The sequence below is a fragment of the Bos javanicus genome, chromosome 17 (assembly GCF_032452875.1).
Source record: "Bos javanicus breed banteng chromosome 17, ARS-OSU_banteng_1.0, whole genome shotgun sequence".
NCBI lineage: Eukaryota > Metazoa > Chordata > Mammalia > Artiodactyla > Bovidae > Bos > Bos javanicus.
In genome coordinates, this window is record NC_083884.1 from 63,442,476 (window position 1) to 63,456,169 (window position 13,694).

General features: G+C 48.1%; 1 protein-coding gene across 2 annotated transcripts in view; it reads left to right on the forward strand.

The window, feature by feature from the left end:
* CABP1 (calcium binding protein 1) overlaps positions 1-13,694 on the forward strand; it is a 61,375-nt gene that overhangs the window by 2,355 nt on the left and 45,326 nt on the right. The window lies entirely within an intron of this gene.

Genomic DNA, 13,694 nt, shown 5'->3' on the forward strand with positions numbered 1-13,694 from the left:
TCCTCTTAACCAGGGCCTGGACCTTGGAGAGTGACAGGTGTGCCTTTGGGACCTTGCCCTTTCTTTTCAGAACAGAGAATAGCATTTGTTTGGTGGAGATTTATAGGAACGTTTTTACCTGATTGCGACCTGACCTCAGGAACAAAGGATCTGACACCAAGACGTTTGCAACTCACCATGCCCCTTCCTCACCTTTCCTAGAAAAGGGCTTTGCTGAGAGCTTTCTGGGAATTTGGGGTTTTAAAGGCACAAGCCACTGGTCTCCTTTAGGACCCTGCACCAAACTTTCTCTGTTCCAAACTCTGACATTTTGGTATCGTTTGGCCTTACTCTGTGTTGGGCACATGGATTTGAGTTTCTGTAACAATTTCAGAAGAGACCTTTTGTCTTACTCCTCAAACCTGCGCTCTTGACCTCTTGCTCTCTACCTCTTCTGGGATGTCTGGGACCTAGAAGGATGTTCAAAGGAGGTATATGCAGTTGGGATGCCATTCTGAAGTATCTTTGGCATCTAGGGGGTGCTGACTGGAGCCTGCATGCTGCCACAGTGGATGGTGGCAAAGAAAAATGGTTCCGTGTCAGCATCTTGTTAAGCAGCAGCTGCTCATTAGGGGCTCCTGCTCCTCTGATCCAATCAACCAGTTCCCTATAAAACCTTCATGGGGACAATCTGGATAAAATTAAACCTTCCATCTGCTTGGCCTGGGGCCTGGGGGGCTGCTGCACACTCTGGGTTGCTGGGGCAGGCACAGCCCTCCCTGAGCCTCAGAGACAGAACATCGTGCTTCTCCCTCATCCTCCCTGCCTTGTGGACCTCCTTCTCTTTGCCCTGCCTGCCATGAGGATTCACTTATCCCCAAATTAATTGAAATTACAAGGGCACTACTGTTTGACCCAGCAATTTCTCCACCAGCAATTTATCTCATTGAGATTCTTGGGCTTGTACCCAATGACAAGTAGACCAGAGTGTGTCTTGCATCGTTGTTTGTGATAGTAAAAGGCTACCTTAGTGTCCACCAGAAAGGATCCACTGTATGTCTACATTTATTGGACAACCATGTGCCAGAGAATTTGCTAAATGCTTCACATCAGTTCAGTTCAGTTGCTCAGTCATGTGCAGCTTGTTGCGACCCCATGGACTGCAGCACACCAGGCTTCCTTGTCCATCACTAACTCCTGGAGCTTGCTCAAACTCATGTCCATTGAGTTGGTGATGTCATCCAACCATCTGATCCTCTATCATCCCCTTCTCCCTCTGCCTTCAATCTTTTCCAGCACTGCGGTCTTTTCCAAGGAGTCAGTTCTTCGCATCAAGTGGCCAAAGTATTGGAGCTTCAGCTTCAGCATCAGTCCTTCCAATGAATATTCAGGACTGATTTCCTTTAGAATTGACTGGTTTAATCTCCTTGCCATTCAAGGAACTCTCAAGTCTTCTAAAAATAAATAAATAAATAAAAATAATTTTAAAATAAAAACATAAAAAATAAATTAAAAATTAAAAAAAAAAACATAAAAAAAGAGTCTTCTCCAACACCACAGTTCAAAAGCATCAGCCTTCTTTATGATCCAACTCTCACATCCATACATGACTACTGGAAAAACCATGGCTTTGACTAAACGGACCTTTGTCAGCAAAGTAATGTCTCTGCTTTTTACTATGCTGTCTAGGTTGGTCATAGCTTGGTCATATGCTTCACATAGATTGACTCATTTAATCCTCACAGCTACCCCATAAGTCAGGGACTTAGTCGTTTTTTTCTTTTTTTTCATTTTATCCATTTATCTATTTCGGGCTGTGCTGGGTCTTCCTTGCTACCTGGGCTTTTCTCTAGTTGTGGCAGGCAGGGGCTACTCTCTAATTGCACATGGGCTTCTCATAGCGATGTCTTTTCTTGTTGCGGAGCATGGGCTCTAGGGTGTGAGGGCTTCAGCAGTTGTGGCACGTGGGTGCAGTAATTATGGCTCCCCGGGCTCTAGGGCTCTAGAGCACAGTCTCAAGATTTGTGGTGCACAGGCTTAGTGGCTCCTTGGCATGCGGGATCTTCCCGGATCAGGGATTGAACCTGCATCTCCTGCACTGGCAGGCAGAGTCTTTAACCACTGAGCCACCAGGGAAGCCCAGGACTTAATTTTATTAACCCCTTTAACAGATGAGGACACCGAGGCTCAAGGAGAACTAGGGACTTGCTGAAGCTTCACATAGCTCATAAGGAAGGTTGGCTGAAGATGGCAGAGTAGAAGGACATGTGCTCAGTGGCTAGCTGGTAAGCAGCAGGGCCGGGCTTTGACCCAGGCAGTTCTTGTCCTTAACCACTGTCCTAGTCAGCCTCTCTATCTTTATGTGCTTGAAAAATTTCCAGAAGGTCACACAAAAGCTTTAATAGTGGTTACCTCTGGGGAGTAGAATTATAGGTGCAAAATAGAAGGGGAATGTCACTTTTTACTGTGTCCCTCATTGGATCATATTATTTTACCATGAGCATATGTTAGTTTCATAATTTAGAGCAGTTATTGAGCCCCCGTTGCCACAGTGTGTTATTAATAATCCTTCCCTCAACTCTGGTCATGGGTTCTGTCATGAGCCTCGTCTTGCAGGTGAGGAAGCTGAGCTCACCTAGGCGGTTTTGCTCAGCGACACTCTGGGAATGGCAAAGCACTGATCATCAAGCCAGTGCTCATTCCCCTAATTCATACTAGCCTCTTGGTGAAGAGGGAAGGGAAGGTCCAGAGGGCAGAAAAGTAGTTGAAAACAGACCCCAGAGCCTATGGAGTTCAAGTCCTGACTCAGCCACTCACTCACTGTGTGCCCTTGGGCAAGTCACTTCTCCTCTCTGAACCTCAGTTTCCTCTCTGTGAGAATTAAATGACTTACCTCCATGCTAGGGCTTCCCTGGTGGCTCAGACAGTAAAGAATCTGTCTGCAACGCAGGAAACCCAGGTTTAATCCCTGAGTCAGAAAGATCCCCTAGAGAAGGGAATGGCAACCCACTCCAGTATTCTTGCCTGGAGAATCAAGGAGCCTGGCAGGCTACAGTCCATGGGGTCGCAAAGAGTCTTTCACACACATATACTTCCTTGTCAAGTACTTAGAGCCTATCTAATTGTAGATACTCAAGAAATGTTGAATATTTTTACATATTGTCCTGAATGCTGTCTTCCCCAGTTTCAAGCTCAGAGCAGTCCTGTCTCCCAGCTGGTGGGTTCAGCTATGGCTGTTCTAGCCCCCTCCCTGAAGGGAGAGGCCCAACCCCCGCTGCACCCCAGCCTCCAGCAGAAGTCCTTCAGGATTGGTTCTCCTGGGTTATCCCACTGTGGTGTGCTGTGATCAGAATTGATCACATCACCAGAGCTGGAAAAAGGGGCAGAGCTGCAGGGCTGGTGTGGCCCAGATCCAGGGTGAGGCTGAGACGGGCAGCCTCCCAGTTCGGGATGTTCCCAGCGCCTTCCCACCGCTCATGCTTGGAGGGAGAAGGGTCTCAAAATAGCTGTTGCTTCCCCAGCACGGCGCTAGGCCAGGGACAGGAATAGACATCTGGGGGTGGCCGCCTCAGCTTCCCTCAGGAGCCCTAAGGGACCGGGAATAGGCAGAGGCCAGACTCCCCCCCGGGTGGGGAGGTGGATAGTGCAGCTGTCAATATGCAGCGACCCCCCCGTGACAGTCCAGCCCCTGCAAAGTGTCACCCCAGCTGGGCTGGGGGGTCAAACAGGCCACCAGCACTGGCTAGATACTGGCCGTGGCCTGGACTCTTAGACCAATAGGAAGTGCCCTTCAACATTGACTCCTGCAGTCCTCTCTTGACAAGTAGGGAAACTGAGGCCAGGAGAGAAGTTCACATGCTTGAGATCACAACACTGGTTAGAAACCAAAGCTAACAGAAGAAGCAGACCCTGGGGCTTTGAGTGGCTTTATAGCATGGTGATTAAAAGGTTAAAGGACTCAGACTATCTGGGTTCAGATCCAGCCTCCACTACTTATGACCTGTATACGTTCTCTTGGACCTCAATCCCATTGCCTGTAAAATGGGCACGATAATAGTTCCCATCTTCTTTAGTGCTTCTGGAGGACTGGATGAATTCATACTGGTGGCTATTATGATTGTTAGTGTTTTCTCATTAGTTTCCTCAGTTGTTCATCCCTAAGGCATTGGCTGAATACCTGCCCTGTGCCAGGCACCGTTCTAGGCCTAGAGCAGTGTAGCTCATGGTGTGGCAACAGGAGATTGGTTGATATTTCAGGGAACCTGCCAGGTGCCAGCTACTATACAAAGTATTTTTTACCTAGAGCACCTCATTTATTCCTCATGGCAACAGAAGAGGAGCCATTGTCATGCCCTATTTTATGCGTGAAGGGAGTGAGGCTCAGAGAGGTGAAGTCACTTCTCCAGGGTCACATTGCCAGGAGGTTGCAGAGCTAGGATTTGAAATCTGGACTACCTGCCTGCAGAGCTCATGCAAACGAATGCATGACGCTGTCTCTTTACTGGGGAGATGGCCAAAGTCGTTCAGTAGGTACAGTCCAGAGATTGGGTACAAGGTGTTTTTTTGTTTTTGGTCACACCTCACAGCCATGCAGGATCTTAGTTCCCCGACCAGGGATTGAACCTGCGTCTCTTGAAGTAGAAGCAGCATCTTTAACCCCTGGACCACCAGGACCATCTGGGTAGAAAGTGTTGGGTGCATGGAGGAGGGCTCTGCCAGCCTTTAGCTTATCACCCCTGCCCCCAGCAGCCTCTCCCTGACTTCTTTCTTCTCCAGGCCCCTCCTAGTTACCAGGGCCTTTTCACTTAAAATAGCAATTTATTATAAAACAGCAAGCTATTATTTTTCACGATTCTATGACAGTACAGTTCTTTGTGTGGCTGGGGGCACTGGGATAGCTGGAAGTTTCTGAAGCAGCCTCACTCACATAAGCCTGGTAGTCGGTGCTGGGAGGGCCTCAATTCATCTCCATGTGGCCTGTCCATGAGGCTTGGGCTTCTTACAGCATAGCAGCTGGCTTCCAAGAAGTGGAAGTTGCCTTGTTCCTTAAGGCCTGTCTCCGAAGTCCCAGAACATCACTTCTGCTGCATCATAATGGTCAGTCCTAAGACCAGCCTCATTCAAGGGGAGAGGAAGTAAGCACTCTCTCTTTATTATTGCACAATTTAGTGCAATTAGTGCAATTTAGAGACATTTAGTGCATTCACAATGTTGTGTAACCAGCACTTCTCCCTAATTTTAACTTTCATCATCTCATAAGAACATCCTATACCCATTATGCCATTGCTCTCCATTCCCCTTCTTTCCAGCCCCTGGCAATCACTAGTCTGTCTTCTGTCTCTATGGATTTGCCCATTCTACATATTTCATATAAAAGAAATCATAAAATGTGACCTTTTGTGTCTGATTTCTGTAGCCTAAAGTTTTTGAAGTTCATCTATGTGTAGCAAGAATCAGTGCTTCATTTATTTTATGGCTTAGTTGTATTCCACTGTATGGACATAATGCAATTTGCTAATCCGTTTATCTGAAGGACATTTGGGTTGTTTCCATCTTTTGGTGATTGTGAATTGTGAATATACAAATGATCATTTGTGTATAAGTTTTTGTCTGAATACCTGTTTTCAGTTCTTTACCTGGGAGCTGGGTCATATGGTCATTCCATGCTTAACTTTTTGAGGCCCCAACAAACTTTTTTTCATAGCAGCTGTACCATTGTATATTCCCATCAGCAATGGGAATTACTATTTTTCCAGATACTTGCTAACACTTTTTTTTTTAATTGAAGCAATTCTAGTGGGTGTGAGATGATAATGTCATTGTGGTTTTGATTTATACTTACTTAACAACCAGTGATCTTGAACATCTCTTTATGTGCTTTTTGACCATTTGTTTATCTTCTTTGGAGAAATGTACTTTGTTCATTTTTTAGTTGGATTGTTTGTCTTTTCTGTTGCTGAGTTTGAGTTCTTCGCATATTCTGAACACTAGACCTTTATCTGATTTATGAATATTTCTCCCATCCTATAGGTAACCTCATTTTCTTCGTCCTTTGGTGCACAAAAGTTTTTACTTTTCATGAAGTCCCGTTTATTTTTTATTTTCTTTCTCATGTTTTTGGTGTCAAATCTAAGAATTCATTGCCAAATCCAAAGTCACGTAGATTCACCCCTATATATTCTTCTAATTGTTTTATAGTTTTAGCTCTTTAGGTCATTGATCCATTTTGTGTTAATTTTGAGGCACAGAGAGGTTGAGTAACTTACCCAATGCCACCTAGCTAATAAGCAGCAGAGCTGAGACTCAAACCCAGGCCATCAGGCTTCATTGTGCTGACTGGTGGGGAGAGCATTAAATAGGGCAATTTGTTCAGGGAAGAATACTCTAAAGATGTGACGGTTGAGTGGAGACGCATAGACATCAGTCATGGGAAGTCCAGGAGGCTGTGTATATGGAGTGAAGTAGGGGTCTAGCTCCATTCTTTGGCATGTGGTTAAGCTCTATCCCTTGACGAATAGTCAGCATGCCCTTACCGGAAGGGGAGGTATAGTTAGGAGCCATCTTTGGAGACAATCCAACCCAGCAGGTCTTGGTGATGAGTTGGCCATGAAGGCTTGGGGAGGGAAAATGGAGAAGGCAGGCAGGATGCCATCCATATTTCTGGATTGAGTTACTGTCATTGGGCAGATGGGGAAGCCTGAGGGAAGAGCAAGACATAGGCGAAGGAAAGAACTCAGTCCTGGGCATGTTGAGTTTGAGCCCCCTGAGTCATCCAGGCACCAAACGCTAAAGGAAACACAGAAGGATGCTAAGGTTCTCATTCATCCAGCGAATTGCTATGGGGCACCTAATACTAACACCAGGTAACATTTACGTGGTGCCAACCATGGGCCAGGCACATGGCACTTTTTTTTTTTTTTAACATTTACTGTGTGCTCATTGCCTGGTACTTTACAAATATTATCTAAAATTCTTACAAAATTCAGAGTGATGGATATTCCTAGCTCCATTTTTCATGTGAGAAAACTGAAGCTCAGTTTGGCTCCTTAACTTGTCCAAAGTTGCATAGCAAGTTAGCAGCAGAGCCAGAATTTAATTGCAGACCTTCTGTCTGTAAGATCTGAGCTTTCTCACTTTTCAAAAAATTGAGCTGTAGTCCTTCCCTGTGTTATCCCTCAGTTGTATCGAACTCTTTTCGACCCCTTAGACCATAGCCCACCAGGCTCCTCTGTCCATGGAATTCTCCAGGCAAGAATACTGGAGTGGGTTGCCATTTCCTTCTCCAGGGGATCTTCCCAACCCAGGGATCAAACCCTGGTATCCTGAATTGCAGGCAGATTCTTTACCATCTGAGCCACTGGGAAAGCACCCCAGGTGGTCCAGTGGTTGAGAGTCCACCTGCCAGTGCAAGGGACTCAGGTTCAATCCCTGGTCTGGAACGATCCCACGTGTCACGTGGCAACTAAGCCTGTGCACCACAACTACGGAGCTGAGCGCTGGACTACTGAGGCCCAAGTGCCCTAGAGCCTGTGCTCCGCAACAAGAGAGTAGCCCCCACTTGCTGCACCAGAGAAAGCCTGCACACATCAGTGAAGACCCGGTGCAACCCAAAATAAGTAAGTAAATACAATTTTAAACGTTGAGCTATAACGTACATACAGTGAACTGAACAAATCTTGAGTTTGTTCATCAAATTTTGTATATGCCACCTCCCAGGTACAGACATAGAACATTTCCAGCCCCCTAGAAAGCTCCCTCTCAGGCATATTTAATTCCTATGGTAACACTAGGAGGTAGGTATTATTATTGTCCCCATTCTTCAGATGAGGAAACTGAGGCTTAGAGAGGTAAGACCACATGCCCATGACCCGCCCCCCACCACAGGAGGTGGGGTGGTGGAATCTGGATTCTAACTCAGACCTATAGGACTAGGAGCTTAAAGTCTTTTCTACCTCCCCTCCACCCCAAGATTTCTCCTGAAGGCAAAAGCCCAGACTCACGCCCTCTGAGGCCACGTTGAGGACCACCTCACCCCTCACGGGGCTGGAACTGGACTCAGACCTGGTGGGGGGTTGGTTCTTGAGGGCAGGAGCTGGCCTCTGCTGAAGGATGGGAGGCGGATCTGTGGCTTTGTGGGGCCAAGGAGGAGGCGGATTTAGGATGAGGAGGGAGGAATGCAATGAGCTCTTCCTTGTGCCCCGTCCCCATCAGTCACAGAGGATGAACAGCGGGCAGGAGTCCAGCTGGGGCCCTTGCCCAGAAATAAGCCCCTGGGGGAAAAAGTTCAGCTCTGTCTGGAACTGATTGGCCCGAAGTGAGGGGAGGAGGGGGCTCTGGACCATTTCCTCAGCATCCCTGGAGCAGCTGGGAGGACCCCAGGAGTGTCCTCGGCACCTCTTCCCACCTCCATGTGTCCGCCCTGCAACGCCCCCTCCCAACCCTGACCTCTTCTCCTGTCCCTCTGCTTCGGCTAAAACTGACCTCCTTGCTTTCTTTCCAACCTGTCAAGCTCCTTCCCGCCTCAGGGCCTTTGTACTCAATGTTCCCTCCATCTGGATCCTTCTGCCTCCTGGACTTCCTAGGGCTGGCGTCTTATCATGCATCTCCAGAGTGATCCTTCCTGCACAAGTTGCCCTACTTAATGCCCTTCCTACCAGCCAGCACAAAGGAGCCAGATGGCCTGGGTTTGAATCTCGGCTCTGCTGCTTATTAGCTGGGTGGCACTGGGCAAGTTACTTAACCTTTCTGTGCCAGTTTCCTCAGCTATAAATGGGGCTGATAACAATAGTGCCTAGCTCATAGAGTTGTAGTAAGGATGATACTTTCTAAAAATGTGTTGCTCGTGTTAGATGCTTTATAAAAATGTGCTGTTATTCACAGAGCACTCATCCCATTCTGAAATTATCCCTATTACTGATTTACTTGTTACCCCAATTAGAATGTGAGCTCTGGACTTCCCCGGTGGTCCAGTAGTTGGGAGTCTGCCTGCCAATGCAGGAGACACGGGTTTGATCCCAGGTCCAGGAAGATTCCAGATGCCGCAGGTCGTGTGCGCCACAACTACTGAGCCCTTGCGCCCTAAAGCCTGAGCTCTGCAACAACAGAAGCCACTGCAAGGAGAAGCCCACGCACCTCAACTAGAGAGTAGCCTCGTTCGCCACAACCAGAGAAAGCTGGCCTGCAGCAACATGAAGATCCCACCCAACCAAAAATAAATAATAAAAATTTAAAAAACTATAAGAAAAAGAATGTGAGCCCTGCACATTGAATCTGTCTATGTTGGTTCACTGCTCTGCGCCCAGTAAGGGCCTGGCCCACGGTAATACATGTGGGTTGAATGAACTGAATGGACAAATAAGCCAGGCCTGCTGGATGATTCTGCTTGCAGCTCCCTGAACATGCCGTGCTCCCTCTCATTTCTCGACCTTGGTGTTTGCTGTTCCCTCTGCATGGAGCCATCCCCCAGAGGAAGGGAGCAGAGCAATGAAGAAAGACTGCCTTGCAGCCATCCAGGCTTCCCTCTTACCCTCTCCTCCACTGCCTTCTGCATGAGGCACCCACAAGAGAGCAGGGAGTGAGAATCTAGACTCTCTGGAACTAGAATCACCTCTTACTACCTTCTTGTTCTGGAGCTGGGGAAACTGGCCCAGAGAGGAGAAAGGACTGGGCCAAGGTCTTGCAGCCAGTTGAGGGCAACCTTTGAACCATTGGATGCCCTGGTATGTCACCTGGAGGTCCCTTCCAGTGTCAATGCTGGTCCCGCCTCCCTGCATGGGGCCGGAGACAGGTGGCGAGTGAGGGGCTTTGGCTACTGCCCTCTGCCCCGGGAAGGAGGGGCCAGGGCAGCTGGGCCTAGTGAAGGGACACACTTCTGACTCTTCTACTTCATAATCTTGTGGCCTTGGACTCTCTGAGCCTCAGTTTACACCCCTGGAAGATGAGGAGATGGAAACCCACCTTCTGGAGTCGCTGGGAATATTTGCATTAAAAGCCCTCATGCATTGAGCACGTATTCGCAACTACTCCTTGGGGCAGGAATGAATTTTATGCCCAGCTTCTGGATAAGGAAACCAAGGCTCAGAATGGGGGCAAAATGACTTGTCCAAGATGCCAGAGCCAGCAAGAAAGAGCGCAGGGATTCAAATCCAGCAGGCTGACTACAGAGCTCCCGTTCTCAGCTGGGCACTCCATCCTAGGCAGATGGTAGACATCCAACAGAGGGTAGTTACAGGTAGGTACCCCCTGATTGCGCTCCTAGGAAGACCTCGTTTGAGGCTGGCACCATCTTCGAGGACAAGAGCACTGCAAACCACATCTTTCCTTCATTTTCCTCCCCTCCAATCCCCACTTGGAGGGCTCTCACAACCTCTCTCTGATGAGATTTTCGGATTATCCCTTCCTTGATTAGTTTCAGAGTCTCCCAGCAGAGGCACAAGTTATTTTGGGGACTTGATGGCTCCCTCTGGCTGCCTCTGACCTCCCCTCACCACCCCCCAACAGTTGCAAACACCTCTGTCAGTTCGTTTAGGGTTCATTAGCTGCCTCCCCGCCGCTCACTTTCTGCCCCTGCGGCTCAGACTCTAGCCCAACACCTGCTCTCTGCTCCCCTCTCCCGCCCCACAGCCACTTCTATTTGGTAGGGGTGATGGAAGTCAACTCTCTCCTAATCCTTGGCCCCCCAAGACTTTGCCTCAGAGCGGTGACCCTCCCTCCAACTTCAGGGTTTTTCCAGCCAAACCTCACGCACCATTTGGATGCAAATAATTTTCTCCCTATTGAGTCCCCAGTGTCGTTCAGCACGTGGTGGGAATAGCTCAGAAATTTCCAAGGCTAAATTGTATGGTATGTATATTTTGCCACAATTTAAAAAATCCCCAAAGGGACGCAGGATGGGGGAGGGGGTTGCCCGTGTTATGTGGCAGAGCGCCGGGTCGGCGTCACAGGGGCGTGGTGTGGTTCTGCTGTCGCTGTCTGTCCTCTCTGCTTCTTGCTCTCCTTTCCACCTCTGAGCTCTGCCAGGGCTGCCCGCAGGCCTTGCTTGCTTTTCAAAAATAACTCCGGAGTCTCTTCCTGAGGTGGGGGGCCTCTTCCTTGGTGTCCCAGGCTGTGAGTTAATCCTTTCAAGGCAAGAAGCCAGCTCAGGTTGGGCCGGTTGGGGGGAAGGTCTTCGGTGGTCTGTCTGAAGTAGTTCAGATGCCAGCATCCGGGTCTAGCATCTTTTACCTTCAAGGAAGCAGGGTCCTCCCTGGTGCCCACCAGGTCATTCATTCATTCATTCAACAAGCATCATTAGTGCCCGCTGGCTGCAGAACTCACCTCTGGGTGGCCTCTATTCTTCCCTCCTTTGTTTTTGCTTCTCTTTGAATTCCCACTTCCTTCTCTAAAGTAGGGGATCTTAATTAGGGTGGCCAGTCGTCCCACAAGGAAACAGATGGCGTGCTCAGAATTGGGCAACTTGAGAAAGACCGAATAAAGGACAGTTTAGGTGTGAGCAGAGGGTAGGGAAATTGCTGCCACCTTGCTAGGAGCAGTTCTTCCCAGAAGGAGTTGTGTGCAGAGGGCCACCTTTCAGAGAAGCTGTGACCTTCTTTTGCAGGAGCAGCCAGCCTGAGGTGTCCTGCAGTTGGAGGTACAGAGGAATAAGCATCCTGACTTCCTTTTCCCTTCCCATCTCCACCTCCTCCTGAGGGCTCCCCATTGGCCAAACCTGATTAGAAGCCAAAGGACATGGGAGATTGTTGAGTCTGAAGTGGTCGGTCTCCCTGGGCACAAAGCAGGTTGGGGGAAAGTGGAGCCTGCTCCTGGATGGACGGACGGACGGAGGGTCATCAACTTGATCACCATCTGGTAGTAAACAGTAGGAGTCACAGTAGATCTCATGACACATGCTCAATAAATGTCAGCTACTATTATTAGTGCTCATATTTAGTTATTTACTATTGTGTAACAAGTTACCCCAGAGGAGTCCCTGGTGGTCCAGTGGTTAGGACTCCACGATTTCCACTGCTGAGGCCCTGGGTTCGATTCCTGATCAGGGAACTAAGATCCTACAGGCTGCACAGTGTGGTGTGGCCAAAAAAAAAAACAAAAAACAAACCCAAAACGTTGTCTGATAATTTATACATGTGCATTTTTGTCCCACACAAACCTCCAAGTTACTGAAGAACTTAGTGGCTTAAAACGAATACATATTACCTCACATAGTTCCTATGGGTCAGCTGGAACAGCTTCGCTGGACGGTCCTGACTCTGTCTCTCCTGAGGTTACAGCCAAGCTGTCGGCCACTCATCTCAAGCAGTTCACTCCTGAGGCTGGCGAGGCGGTGCTGGCTGTTGGCAGGAGGCTTCAACTTCTTTGCCATCCAGATTTCTCCACAGGGCTGCTTGAGAGTCCTCATGGTGTGGTGGGTGGCTTGCTTCCCTCAGAAAGAATGAGCCAAGAGCACAATCCTCAAGATGTTTTCTGACCTTGTCTGGAAATCCACAGATCATCATTTCAACAATACCCTGTAGGTTTTACAGGTCAGCCTATTCAATATGGACAGGGGTGGGGTGCCAGGGAGGGGCAAGCAGGAAGGAATGCCAGGAGGCAGGAATCATTGCAAGCCTTCTTGGAGGTTGGCCACCACAGTTCGCAATACATTCACTCATTTAATCCCTTCCAAATCCCTGATGTGAAGAGCCGACTCATTGGAAAAGACCCTAATGCTGGGAAAGATAGAAGGCAGGAAGAGAAGAGGACAACAGAGGATGGACGGCATTACCGACTTGATGGTCATGAGTTTGAGCAAGCTCCAGGAGATGGTGAAGGACAGGGAAGTGTATAGTCTATGGGGCTGCAAAGGTTGGACACGACTGAGTGACTGAACAACAACAACAAAAGTCCTAGGAGGTTATCCAAAGAAAATGAAACAGAAACCCTCTGAATATTATTATTATTGTCACTTTTCTGTTGAGGAAACACAGGCACAGAAAAGTGAAATAACTTGTCCAGAATTATACAGCTAATTATACAGCCAAGCCAGGAACCAAACCCACATGGAGTATTTTTTTTCAATCAATTTTATTCAGTTCAGTTCAGTCGCTCAGTCGTGTCTGACTCTTTGTGACCCCGTGGACTGCAGCACGCCAGGCTTCCCTGTCCATCACCAACTCCCGAAGCTTGCTCAAACTCATGTCCATCAAGTCGGTGATGCCATCCAACCATCTCAGCCTCTGTCGTCCCCTTCCCCTCCTGCCTTCAATCTTTCCCAACATCAGGGTCTTTTCCAATAAGTCAGTTCTTTGCATCAAGTGGCCAAAGTATTGGAGTTTCAGCTTCAGCATCAGGCCTTCCAATGATTGTTGGGCTACAGTAAAAACACTCCAATATAGATATAAGCATTTTTGTTCCCCCAAATTTTGTCTCTTGCAGAAATTAACTCCCTTTGCAGTTAATCCTCCTGGGCCCTGCTCCAGGCAATCTCTGATCTGATTTCTGTGACTATAGATTTTTGCTTTGTCTGTTCTAGGACTTCATATAAATAAAACCATACAGTATGTCCTTTTTTGTAACTTGCTTCTTTTTTGTTTATTTTTATTTTTTGCTGCACTGGGTCTTTGTTGCCGTATGCAGGCTTTCTCTGGTTGCAGTGAGCCGGGTGCTACTACTCTTCATTGTGATGGGCAGGCTTCTCACTGCGGTGGTTTCTCTTGCTGAAGAGCACAGGCTCTCTA